Source organism: Pteropus vampyrus, unplaced genomic scaffold (genome assembly GCF_000151845.1).
Source record: "Pteropus vampyrus isolate Shadow unplaced genomic scaffold, Pvam_2.0 Scaffold75, whole genome shotgun sequence".
Taxonomy (NCBI): Eukaryota; Metazoa; Chordata; class Mammalia; order Chiroptera; family Pteropodidae; genus Pteropus; species Pteropus vampyrus.
In genome coordinates, this window is record NW_011888856.1 from 1,929,787 (window position 1) to 1,942,209 (window position 12,423).

Consider the following 12,423-nt stretch of genomic DNA (forward strand, 5'->3'; position numbering starts at 1 on the left):
TTTTTAATTTTATTTTACTTTTTTTGTAGCAGAATTTATCAATTCTTTTGGATGGTTTCTGGACCTTAAGTCATAGTTGGAAAAGCTTTCATATTTTACTCTGCAGTTAAATAAAAGAATTTTTAAAATTTTTCTACAAAAATATGAAATGATAAATTAAGAGAAAAGAATAGAAGAAAAAAGTAGAATCATAAAAGACTGTTTTGTTCAACTGTATGCATTTAAACTGTATATATTCTGACACTTGGATGAAATAAACAGTTTTCCAGGAAAATATAATTTTCTAAAACTGACCCCAGAAGAGAAAGAAAATGCAAAACAGTTTCCACCAAACACACAGAGAAAGTTGTCAAAGACTGATCCCCCACAAAAGCACCTTTAAATACAAAGCATCTTTCAATAAAAAAAAATAACTCCATAGCAGAGAAAAAGCGTAGCGCATAGGAAAAGAAGGAAAACTTCCAATTTTGTTTAACGAAATGCGTTATGTTGCTACCAAAACCCGAAATGGACTGCGAAAAAGTTAAAGAGTAATCTGTCATGTAAATACTTATTCTAAAATCTTAAACTAAATATTAACAGCATATTAAAATAATAATGTATCCTATCTAACTAGGTATTCTAGGAATGCCAGTGTAGTTCAACACTGAGAAATCTAGAAATCCATTCGTTATATTAATCTAAGAAAAATTGTTTATAAAAATTGTTTTTACAGATGCTGAAAAAATCATTTGACATAATCCCATATACCTTTTTTTGATAAAATGCTCAATAAATTGATAATGGTCTGATACTTTATTTATGTGTATCTCAAGCCCAAAAGCCAGTACCATACTTATTGCTAAGAGCATTCCCACCAAAGTCAGGAATTTTATATAGAAACCACTATTATTTATCATTGTGCTAGAGTACAAACTGATAGAATCAGACAAGAAAAAATTATAGCTACAAAAATTAGGAGGAGGAAATATAACTGGCATTATTGGCAGAAGATATTAGCATAAATCTGTAGAACCCAAGAGCATCACCTGAAACACAGTTGAAATGAGCAAATTCAGTAATATCAGGGTATAAAAGTTAATACAGAGAAATAAACAGCTTACGCATAAAATAATAATCAGTTACAAAGTATAAGGAAAAAATATCCCATGTTTAATAGCAACAAGAGAGAGAAATACATAGGAATAAACTTCATAAGGATAACAAAACCTATATGAAGAAAACTTTAAAATCACTTCTGAAGAGCATGCATAAAATGTGAACACATGTGTGGTACACACACACACACACACACACACACACACACTTGAACAAATGGGAGACACTCCAAATCTTGGAAGAAAATACCATAAAGATGTCAAATTTCACTTATTTTAAATTTAACATGATCGCAACAACAACAGAAAAACCCACAGGGCTTTAAAAAATAGTTGAGATAATTCGAAATCAAGAAGAACAGGAAAATTCTGGAAGGAATAGAGCAATAGAGGAGGTTGTCCTCTCAGATATTAAATTAGCAACAGTGTGGTACTGATGCCTGAATAAACAGAGAGATCACTAGAACAGACCGAAAAGTCCAAAAATAAGCCTCAATATCTGAGAAATCAGTGAAGGAAGGCTGTTCAACTCAATAAATGATATTGGAACAAATCATAAAATCGTAGCCAAGTGAAAGGAGATAAATTTATAGCTACAAAAATACATACCATTTACCAGGATAAATTCCAAATAGGTCAGAGTTTAAATCTAACTCATTAGTATATAACTGGTGGTGTTTTTGTTTTACTTAAAGGTAAGTGTATCGTGAACATAATGCCATGTCAGTAAATATACCACTGCCATTTGATTTTTAATAGTTGCATAGTACTCCACTTAATAAAACGTACTTTGTTTAACTAAACTGATGTTTATGGACATTCTAGGCCGTTTCCAATGTTTTGCTTTTACAAGCAAAGCTGAAATGACCATTTAACAGTGTGGTGGGGATAATTTACCAGAACAACAGAGCAGAGCTCTCAAAATTAAAGGTCAGTTACTTATGCTAACTTTCTGCAGCTGCTGTAACAAATTACCACAAATTTGGTGGCTTAAAACAACTGGAATTGATTCTTTCACAGCCCTGGAGATCAGAAGTCCGAAACCAGTATTACTAGACTGAAACCAAGGTGTCAGCAGGGCTGTACTCTCTCTGGGGGCTCTAGATTTTTCCTTCCCTCTTCTGCTTCTAGTGGTTCTGGTATTCCTTGGCTTGTGGCTGCATCCTTGTAATCTGTACCTCTGTAGTCACATTGTCTTCTGTGGTTAAATCTCCCTCTGCCCTCTCTCATATAGGATACATGTGATTATATTTAGGAATCATTTTGATTATCCAAGATAATCTACAAAATCTTGTTTTCTTCTTCTTAATTTTTGCTATATAAGGTAACATTCCCAGGTGGTAGGGATTAGAACTTGTAAAAAAATTATTTTCGAGGGAAGCGTTATTCAGCTATTCACGTTCTTGGAAATTTGTAGATTTCTCTGATGCTAAATATTAAGAACGTTTTTTTTTTTTTTAAAGCAGTGTTCATTTCTCTGCAGATTCTAAGCTTTTGCTTAATTACTGGGCTCCTTCTTACGCCTTCATCCTTCTTCTTGGTCCTCCCAGCATCACTGCCCAAGCGTCCCCAGTTCCTGCTGGTCTAAGATGCGGGGCTTCGGAAGGCTTTTTTTGGACTTGCTCCTGGGCCATCTGACCATGCCAGAGGGTGAGCTTTCCGAAGGCTCCTCTTGATGTCATGTCCGTCTCTTCCCTATGAAGATTTCTTTTTGGTGTTGGGTGACTTTGCCTCTCGGCTTCCTTTGGTACGCCGCTATTCATTTTATAATCACCATCCTGCTAAACATTCCATCCTCATGGTTTTTTACTTGTTTCTCTTGCAGTTTCTAGCTCAACAGCTGTATTATCTGCAGTAACAACAGCACTGTCTCCTGTTTCCCAACACTTATATTTCAGGTCTTGGCAATTTTCATGGAAAGGAAAAATAAAAACTTTTTGCAAATCATGTGTCTCCCCTTTCTCCCAAAAGTCCCAAGCCCCTGGCTTTGTTTGTCGTGCCAGGTGGCCCTAATCTGCTCATCATTTGTGCTCTCGTTTTTGGCTTCAGCAAAGGGAGAAACCTGGGAGCCCTCTGACCCTCTGGGACTCAGGGCTTTGCTGGAAATCTCACTGATCATGCTGTGGGTGCTGGGATCTGCCGGTCAACTTCCTTCTCTCTCCATGTTCCTTTTCAACAGCCTTTAGGCTTGTCAGCAGGGAAGTTTATTTAATAAGTCAATGACCCAGTCCCCAGCCTGGGGACAGCTTTGGAGAATAAGCAAGCAGGGAATTTGAGGGCAAACCCATTCCCAGACTTGGGTAGAGTGCGGTCTCCCTGCCTTTCTTTGCAAAGTCCTCCAAAAATCGGGTAGAAACTTCCTTTATTTGCACCCTTCTGGATTCATTGTCTCCTATGTAAAGAAGAAGAGACTTGGGTCAAACCAGCAGGAATTCACATCTTGGGTCTTCCATGGGCAGAAATATAATTCTGTCCAAATTTCATCACCTGGTTTAGCCTCAGTTTCCCAGTCAGTGAAATGGGCCCAGTGAAATCATACCGAAGGTCGCAGTGAGGACTCGGTGAGTCAGCCGTGTCCTACCCCTCGCAAGATTCCTGTCACAGAGCGGCTATCTTAATGTATACTCCATTTTCACTCATGTTTAGACTTGAGCCCTGTTTTTACTCTATTTTCCCTCATGAAGTTCAAGTTCTCTTTTAGACTATCCTTAAACTTAGCCACAGTATACATTAATAATTACTTGACATTTATATTTATTAATCCAGATACTGTGCTAAATGCCTTACATATGGTTTCTCATTTAATCCAACCTTAAGAAAAATATAGAAACAGTCGAAGCCCCAGTCTCATCTCCCTCCCTCAAACACAGGTTTGAAGTTGATGAGTATCTTTCCTGGTCCTTTTTTTTATGCCTTTGTTACATAACTATGGACAATATATAGTGAACAAAGTCATATAGTTTCCTACGTTTTTAAAACAATATAACTGTCCATTTCCTTCTCCAATCTGGTCTTTGGAATCAATAGTGTATTTTAGACATTTATTCAAGTATCTCCAGTCCATTAATTTTAATTAGTATAATAGCTTATTGAATAAAAACACTATTTATCTATACATTCTTCTATTAATGGACAATTTCCTTTAAAATTTACAAGCAATTCTGCAATGCCTATTTTTGTGGTGTCTCCTTATTCCCAAATTATTATTATTTTAAGACAATTTTCTAATAGATAAACCATTTGGCACATTTTAAAGATGTTTGTTATCAACTGTCAGATTTTACTCCATCTCTACCACCGCCATTACTGGTTTCACCAGCCGGGTATGAGAATGTCCATTTCTTAGATAATCACTAACATTACATATTCTGATTGACTTAAATTTTTTGCTGACCTGATAAAAACAAAGCAAGACAAAAGCCATCATCATATAGTTTTAATTTTCATATCCTTGATGAGTAGTGAGACTGAATACCTTATTGGCTATTTATTCTGTTTGTTTTGTGAATTGTTTATTCTCGTCTGGCCTATTCTATTTATCTTCCATATATTTTGCAAATACATTTCCCGATTTACCATTAATCTTTTGGCTTCGTGGTGATTTTTACTCTATAAAACTTTTAACTTTTTATATAGCCAAGTGGTCAAATCTATCAACGTTTTCAAGTGAATCTTTTTATTTTTTTAGTTATCGAGTTATGTTCAATTAAATTCTACAATTATACCTGCTATGCGAAAGACACGAAGGGTTACAAATAATAGTTATGGTCTCAGGGGGAGCTTATAGTTTAGTTGCGGAACAAGATATTTAAATAAAGCTATAGTCAATAATAGAAGCTGTCTATGATGAGTGTCAGATACTTGGCACAAAAACCAGGTGATTTCATCTGGGCTGCCAGAAAGCTGAAAGTGAAGAGCACTAGTGAATGCTGAATCACAGTGACCAGATTAGCTCAGGCGACTCATGGAAATGCAGAATAGTAGGGCTAGATCATCCTGAGAGCCATCTAATACAATCCCTCCATTTAAAAGAAAAACATGTATCTTTCTGAGTTGACTGAATTCTCACCAAGATGTCCTGCCAGCAAACCCAGCAGCAGGGCCAGCCCCTACGTTAGTGTCCCTTCGAGTGCCCCAAACCAGGCCCTCTCTAGACTCTTTCTGCTGTGGCCCCAGCTCTGAGAGCTGCTGCCACATGAGCCCCCACAGCCCCCACAGATCCCGCCAACGCCAGCCCGAGTCCCACCTGCCAGGAGTGGGGGCCCTCGGGTGCTCTGACTGTGAACCACAGGGGAGCAGTATTGAAGAGATCGAGGGGTGCAGGACTGCCCCAGACCCACGCTTCCCCCGCCCCCATTCTCTTTTCTCGACTGCATGGGCTGTGTGCAAGGAGCGTGTCGATAGGGTGTTTTCCATGTAGAACTTTCTATTTGTGCTCATCGTGGATCCTGATTACTTTCTTCTCTATTCCTTACAACTCGTATGGCATCCTTGTCGTTGCCAGAGTGTGTGCCCACCATGTAATTATTGACTCACCTCTCAAAGCCTAGGACCCCAGGACGCCTCTCAAGGTAACAGCAGAGCCCGATGGAGTGGTGGGACAGCTTGGCCCATCCGAGGACATCTTCTTCTTCTTAATTCTTCTTTTTTTCTTTTTTACTTTGAAATAATTATAGACTCACAGTAAATTGTAACCGTAGTACAGAGAGGTCCCGTGTACCCATCTCCTTGCTTTCCCCTAGGATGTCCTCGTACATAGCAGGACATTATGAAGTGAGGAAATCAGTCGACTCAAAACGATTAACTAGACTACAGATTATGTCATTGTTCACCAGTTCGTACATGACTCATGTTTTTGTGTGTCTTTGTGTATAATTCTATGATATTTGATCACGTGTTTAGATTTGTACGGCCACCACCACATCGAGTTCCCGAACAGTTCTGTCATTATAAAGGAGTTGTGCGTATTTCCCTTGGTAGCCACAGCCCTGGCTCTTTTCTCTCCACAGGCAACCACTTACCTGTGCTCCATCTCTACAGTTTTGCAATTTCAAAAATATTGTATCAGTGGAATCACACAATGTGCATAGCCTTTTGAGACTGGCTTTTTCTTCACTCAGCATAATGCCCCGGAGATCTATGTAAGTCATTGATGTGTTAATAATTTGTTCCTTTTCATTGCTGAAATACTATTCCGTGATGGGGATACACCAAGGTTTGTATGACCATTCACCTGTCGAAGGACATAGGTTGCCTTCGGTTTTTGGATATTATAAATAAAGCTGCTCAAGTCATGTAACTGGTTGAATAAGTTAAATGCGTAACAGTCATACAGCTGTTTCAGAAATGAGCTTGGGGGGCCACGCATAGAGTGAGCATGTAATAAATGCTTTCGAATGAATGCGTGAATGAACGATGTCTTCAATACATAAAAGAGACTTTAAAAAAAAAAAAATTCCAAGACTGGATTTAGGTAAATATAAGTAAAGCCCATCAAATAAGAAGAATGAAGGAAAACCATTCCAGGGCTTGGATTTAGAAAGCCTGAGTCAGAATCTGAGCTCTGCCGCTCACTGCCTCTGAATCTGTAGGCAAATGATTTAACTTTCTTTGCCAAAGTCCTCTCATTCGCAACACTATATATCATCTTCACATAGTAACTGCGAAGCTCAGGTAAAATAATCTGCGTGAATGCACTTCACAAGGCACTAACGTGCTGCATAAATCTAGGGGATTCTCCCCCTCGTCAAGGTTTTTGTCTCCTCCTCCTCTTCCCTTTTATCCTTCCCCTCCTCTCCTTCATCATCGTTCTCATCCTCACCACCGTCCTGACCATCGGGATCCTGGAAAAGATGAAAGCGTTTAGGCCACTGCAAATTTGAAATCATGGCGTTCTTGTGACATTCCATCCAGTAGAGGGCAACAGTTCCTATCAGCTAAGTCCAATATCTTTAAACATCAGGTTGAAGTACAATCATGGCAATTTACAGTCATTAATATTTGTTTATTGTTAAAGGAAACATATGTGTCCATCCTAGTAATCCTTTCATTCAGCAATCTCCAGATATTCATGTTTGGCACATCGACTTGTAGCCCAGGCTTCTTTTGGAAATGCCTGGCTACCATGAAAGTTATCTTTAAAATAAATAAATAAAATAAAAATAAATAAAAAGAATTTGCATTCTCTTCCTTCCTTCCTGGCTGGGTAAAAGGCAGAGCAAATTGTTCAGGAAGGATGCCATAGACTCGCTTCTGTTTTAAATATTTATATCCTTGGCATCGGTGCTATGAGATAGGGTGATTGCTTTGCTTGATTAGGTTATCTGAGATGCTCCCACTCCTTAAATGGGAATTCTCCACCAAGAAACTGATCTCCTGAGTCTGTTTGGTAGGGTCTAGGAACTCTGCCTGTGGTGCCAGTTGGTGCAGGGGCAGACCCCCCGGGAAGTCGCCGAGGGGCTTCACTGCAGACAGTGAGTGCAACTGAGTCTTTGATATCCTGCTTTAACACGCTGCCAGGGGAACCACATTAGATAAGCCAGTGCAAACACTTCAAGATCAGGGACGAGATGGGAGGATGTTGGGGGAGGGAGGAAGGGAGGGAGAAGGAGTGAGGGGGAGAGGGAGGTGGAGAGGGGGAGGGAGCAAGAGAGAGAAACAAGGTAGCCCAGTTATTTCCAGTTAACAAGAATCAGTTGAGGATAATCAGGTTAGTGATGTTTGCTCGCTCTGGAGAGAACTGTGCCTGTCTCATTACTGTGTGGAAGGTGACTGGGATACCTCTTCCCTTCTAGGGAACTCTGTTAACCTTTGCATCATATCAGCCCCTTTTATTAAGGAAGGCACCCAGATATTTAAACAAGATGGTCTATGCATCTGAGTATCATCCATTCATTCACTCATTCATTCATCTAATGTCAATGGAAGGACTACTGTACACTAAGAATTGGAGAGTCGAAATGAAATAAGATCAGGATCTTTCCTTTGAATAGTTCCCAGTCTCTAGGGGAGACTAATGTGAATGATTAATGACTCCACAGAGAGGTAAGTACTGTAACTGAACTTGGGGTGCAGGGCTATGAGGGCACAGTGAGATGGTAAGTAGCTGCATCTGTGGGAAGCTCCTAAAGAGGTAGTATTGAGCTGTATCTTTGTGCATGAGACACGTTTCAGAGGTTGAATTTTCCATCTTGTTTCACCCTCCAAGCAAATCTTGGTCCATGTCTACAGGAATGATGGATGAGAAAGATGCAGTCAAGTTGTATTATTCCAAGTCTCCCCAGCCCTGCTTTTTTTTTGTCACTTGAAGTTGACCTTCAGTATTATTTTATATTAGTTTTAGGTATACAACACAGTGGTTAGACATTTATATAATTTGCAAAATTATACTGATCCCCTCGATTAGTCTAGCACCCACTTGGCACCATACACAGTTATTACAATATCATTGACTATATTCCCTATGCTACACTCTACGTCCCCATACTATTTTGTAACTACCAATTTTTATTTCTTAATCCCTTCAACTCTTTCACCTGGCCCCCTAAATCCCCTCACATCTGGCAACCATCATTTTATTCTCTGTATCTATGAGTCTGTTTCTGTTTTGTTTGTTCATTTATTTTGTTCTTCAGATCTCACATATAAGAGAGATAATATGGTATTTTTCTTTTTCTGTCTGACTTATTTCACTTAGCATAATATCCTCTAGATCCATCCATGTTGTCACAAATGGTAAGATTTCATTTTTTATGGCTCAGTAATCTTTCATTGTATATATGTACCACTTCTTCTTTATTCAATTGTCTATTGATGGGCACATATATATTAGTTACTTCAATATATGAAGGTTACTTCCATATATTGACTATTGTAAATAGTGCTGTAGTTAACATAAAGGTGCATATCCCTTTTGAATCAGTGTTTTGGATTTCTCAGATAAGTACCTAGAAGTGTAATTGCTGGGTCATAAGGTAGTTCTATTTTTAATCTTTTGAGGAATCTTTAAACTGTTTTCCATAATGGCTGCACCAATTTGCAATCCCACCAATAGTGCACTAGAGTTCCCTTTTCTCCACATCTTTGCCAGCACTGTTGTTTGTTGATTTATTGATGATAGCCACTCTGACAGGTATGAAGTGATCTGCATGTCTCTCATGATTAGTGACGGACATCTTTTCATATGTCTATCGTCCATCTGTATGTCCTCTTTGGAGAAATATCTATTCAGGTTCTCTCCCTATTTTTTAATTAGAGTGTTTGCGTTTTTGGTATTGAGTTGTATGAGTTCTTTATAAAGTTTAGATATTAACCTCTTATCACATGTACTATTGGCGAATATCTTCTCTCATTTAGTAAGTTGTCTTTTTGTTTTGTCAATAGTTTCCTTTGCTGTGCAAAAACGTCTTAGTTTAATGTAGTCCCATTTGTTTATTTTTTTTGTTTCCCTTGCTTGAGGAGACATAGCAGAAAAAATATTACTAAGAGCAATGCCAGAGAGGTTATTGCCTGTGTTTCCTTCTAGGAGTTTTATGGTTTTGTGTCTTACATTTAAGTTTTTAGTCCATTTTTAGTTTATTCTTGTATGTGAAGTAAGAATGTGGTCCGGTTTTATTTTTTGTGTGTGTATATCTGTCCAGTTTTCCAAACACCATTTATCGAATAGACTATTTTTATCTCATCGCATATTCTTGTCTCTTTTGTCATAGAGTTAATGACCATATAGGTGTGGGTTTATTTCTGGGGTCTCTATTTTGTTCCATTGATCTATGTGTCTGTTTTTATGAACATACCATACTATTTTGATTACTATAGCTTTGTTGTATAGTTTGATAACAGGTAACGTGATGCTTCCTATTTTGTTCCTCTTTCTCAAGATTGCTGTGGCTATTTGGGGTCTTTTGTGGTTCCACACAAATTTTAGGATTATTTGTTCTAGTTCTGTGAAAAATACCATTGGTATTTTGATAGGGATTGCATTGAATTTATAGATTGCTTTGGGTAATATGGACATTTTAATGATGTTAATTTTTCCCGTGAGCACAGTATCTGCTTCCATTTATTTGTATCTTCTTTAGTTTCTTTCTTCGATGTCTTACAATTTTCTGAATATGAGCCTTTAACCTCCTTGGTAAAATTTATTCCTAGGAGTCTTATTAATTTCTTTGTTGCAATTATAAATGAGATTGTTTTCTTAATTTCTCTTTCTGATGGTTTGTTAATGGTGTATAAAAATGCAACTGATTTCTGAATCTTAATTTTGTATTCTGCTACTTTACCGAATTTATTTATCAGTTCTAATAGATTTTTTTGGTAGAATCTTTAGGGGTCTCTCTATATAGTAACATGTCATCTGCAAATGACAGTTTTACTTCTTCCTTTCCAATTTGGATGCCTTTTATTTCTTTTTCTTGTCTGATTGCTATGCCTAACATTTCCAATACTATGCTGAATAAAAGTGGTGAAAGTAGGCGTATTTGTCTTGTGCCTGATCTTAAGAAAAATGCTTTTAGCTTTTCTCCTTTGAATACGATGTTAGCTGTGAGTTTGCCATACGTGGTCTTTATTATGTTGGTGTATGTTCCCTCTATTCTCACATTGCTGAGAGTTTTTATCGTGAATAAATGCTGGATTTTTGTCAAATGATTTTTCTGCATTGATCGATAGGATCGTATGGTTTTTATCTTTCATTTTGTTTATGTGGTGTATCACATGAACTGATTTGCAGTTATTGAACCAAACATGCATTTCAGGAATAAATCCTACTTGATCATGGCGTATGATCTTTTTAATGTATTGCTGAATTCGGTTTGCTAATATTCTGTTGATGATTTTTGCATCTATGTTTATCAGGGATCTCGGCCTGTAATTTAATATTTTTATAATTTCTTTGTCCGGTTTGGGAATCAGGGTAATGGTGGCCTTGTAAAGTGAGCTTGGGAATTTTCCTTCCTCTTGAATTTTTTGGAATAGTTTGAGAAGGATAAGTATTAATTCTTCGTTGACTGTTTGATGAAATTCACCTGTGAAGCCATCCAGTCCAGGAATTTTTTGTTTGTTGGGAGTTTTTTGATTACTGATTCAATTTTGTTTGTAGTAATCAGTCTGTTCTGATTTTCTGCTTCTTTTTGATTCAGTCTTTGGAAAATGTATGTTTTTAGAAATTTATCCATTTCTTCTAGATTGTCAGATTTGTTAGCATATAATTGTCCAGAGTATTTTCTTATAGTTCTTTGTATTTCTGTGGAGTCTTTTGTTACTTCTTTTTCAGTTATGATTTTATTTCCTTGGGTTCTCATTCTTTTTTCTTGATGAGTCCGATGGTTAAAGGTTTATCAGTTTTATTTGTCTTTTCAAAAAACCAGCTCTGAATTTTGTTGATCTTTTTTTTTTTTAGACTCTATTTTGTTTATTTTCACTCCGATCTTTATTATTTCCTTTCTTTTATTCACTTTGGTCATTGTTTGCTGTTCTTTTTCTAGTTCCTTCAAGTGTAAGATTAGAGTGTTTATTTGAAGTTTTTCTTGTTTGTCCAGGTAGGCTTGTATTACTATGAATTTCCCTCTTAGGACTACTTTTGCTGTGTCCCATAGATTTGAGATTGTTGTGTTTTAATTTTCATTTGTCTCAAAGTATCTTTTGATTTCTTCTTTGGTCTCATTGTTAACCCATTCAGTCATTGTTTAGTAGTAGTATGTTACTTAGCCTCCTTGTGTTTGTGTGTTTTCTCAGTTTTTTTCTTGTAATTGATTTCTAGTTTCATACCATTATTGTTGAAGAAGATGCTTGATGTGATTTCGATATTTTTAAATTTATTAAGACTTGTTTTGTGGTCTAGCATACGGCCTATCTTGGAAATTGTTCCATGTGCATTTGAGAAGAATGTATATTCTGCTGATCTGGGGTAAAAAGCTCAAAAAAATATCAATTAAATACATCTGGTCTGGTGTCATTTAAGGTCACTGTTTCCTTGTTGATTTTCTGTCTGGAAGATTTGTTCATTGGTGTCAATGGGGTGTTAAAGTCTTCTATGATCTCTCCCTTTATGTAGGTCAACATTTGCTTTATACATTTAGGTGTTCCTATCTTGGGTGCATATATGTTTACTAGAGTTATATCCTCTTGTTGGATTGACCTCTTTATCATTATGTAATGTCCTTCTTTGTCTCTTATTATAGCCTTTGTTTTAAAGTCTATTTTGTCTGATATGAGTATTGCTATTCCGGCTTTTTTTCATTTCCCGTCACATGGAATATCTTTTTCCATTTCTTTATTTTTAGTCTGTGTGTGTCTTTTAGTCTGAAGTGGGTCTCTTTATTTGTCCACC

At 37.1% G+C, this 12,423-nt stretch overlaps 1 long non-coding RNA gene across 1 annotated transcript in view; it reads left to right on the forward strand.

Moving 5' to 3' along the window:
- The window catches only part of LOC105293666, a 60,356-nt gene extending 54,028 nt beyond the window's left edge, over window positions 1-6,328 (forward strand). The window contains exon 7 of the long non-coding RNA XR_896003.2: window positions 6,107-6,328. This is a non-coding gene — a long non-coding RNA (uncharacterized LOC105293666). The remainder of the gene's footprint in view (window positions 1-6,106) is intronic.
- The last annotated feature ends 6,095 nt before the right edge of the window (window positions 6,329-12,423 follow it).